The sequence below is a fragment of the Penaeus monodon genome, chromosome 32, assembly GCF_015228065.2.
Source record: "Penaeus monodon isolate SGIC_2016 chromosome 32, NSTDA_Pmon_1, whole genome shotgun sequence".
Lineage (NCBI taxonomy): Eukaryota > Metazoa > Arthropoda > Malacostraca > Decapoda > Penaeidae > Penaeus > Penaeus monodon.
Window position 1 is genome coordinate 18652549 of NC_051417.1, and position 1238 is coordinate 18653786.

The window sequence follows — 1238 nt, forward strand, 5'->3', positions numbered from 1 at the left end:
CCCAGCCACTGGGGCACAAGCCAGTGCATCCACAGTGCCAACCCAGGTTAAATGGGGAGGGTTGCGGGGAGGGCGCCGGGTGTAAAAGTTATGCATCATCAATTATGCGGATCATAAATGAGATTTCCTGGGTTAACAACGGCCGCCACCGACACCGTAGGCCAGCAGGGTGCCGGTGGAAATTGTGCTACTGTTGGGCCAAGGAGAGAGGGGAGGAGACCGAAGACAACGGGAAAAGTGGAAGCGAGAACTGGCTCCGGTTCTAAAATGATGAGAAAGTTGGCTGACATGATGGAGAGAAGAAGGGTGGACATTCTTCGTATGCATGAGACAAGATGGAAGGGGAAGAAAGCCACGAACATTGGAGGAGGGTGCAAGCTGTTTTACTATGGATTGGGCGTAAGAAGAAACGGAGTTGGGATCATTCTAAAAGAAAAAAAATTTAAAAGTGTTTTGGAAGTAAGGAGAGTGTCTGATACAATGATAACTAGAAAAATGGAAATAAAAGGTGTCATACTGAATGTTATTAGTTCATATGCCCCACAAATTGGTTATGAGATGAAAGAAAAAATCTGGAGCGAGTTGGTTGATATGGTAGAAAGTTTCCCTAAGGAAGAAAGATTGGCGATTGGGGTAGATTTCAATGGGCGTGTTGGCGAAGGGAACTTAGATATGTGTAAGAAGACGAAATGCTGAAGGACAAATGGTGGTGGATTTTGCAAAACGAATGAAAATGACTTTGCTGAATACCTATTTTAAGAAGGAAGAGCACAGAATAACGCATAAAAGTGGAGGAAGAGAGTGACAAGTGGACTATCTCCTTTGCCGGAGGCCCAGTCTGAAAGAAATTGGAGACTGTAAGGCAACAGCAAGAGAAAGTGTAGCCTCAAAACATCGAATGGTAGTATAGGGTTAATTTCAAAACGAGAAAGAAAAGTAGAATGAAAGCAGAGCCAAAAATCAAACGGTGGAAGTTGAAGAATGAAGACTATCGGGTGGAATATAGGGAAGATGTGAAACGAACATTGAGTGTAGGTGAGGAGTTACTAGTTAGTTGGACAGATACAGCAAAAGTATTAAGACAAAAAAAAGAGGACACAGAAAGAAAACATGGAAACTTGGTGGTGGAATAAGGATGTTCAAGAATGTATATAAAAAAAGGAAAAAAAGAAGTGGGGAGGAAGAAAGCCGAGTGGAATATGTACCGATTTTCAAGAACATAGGCACTGTGCAGAGTT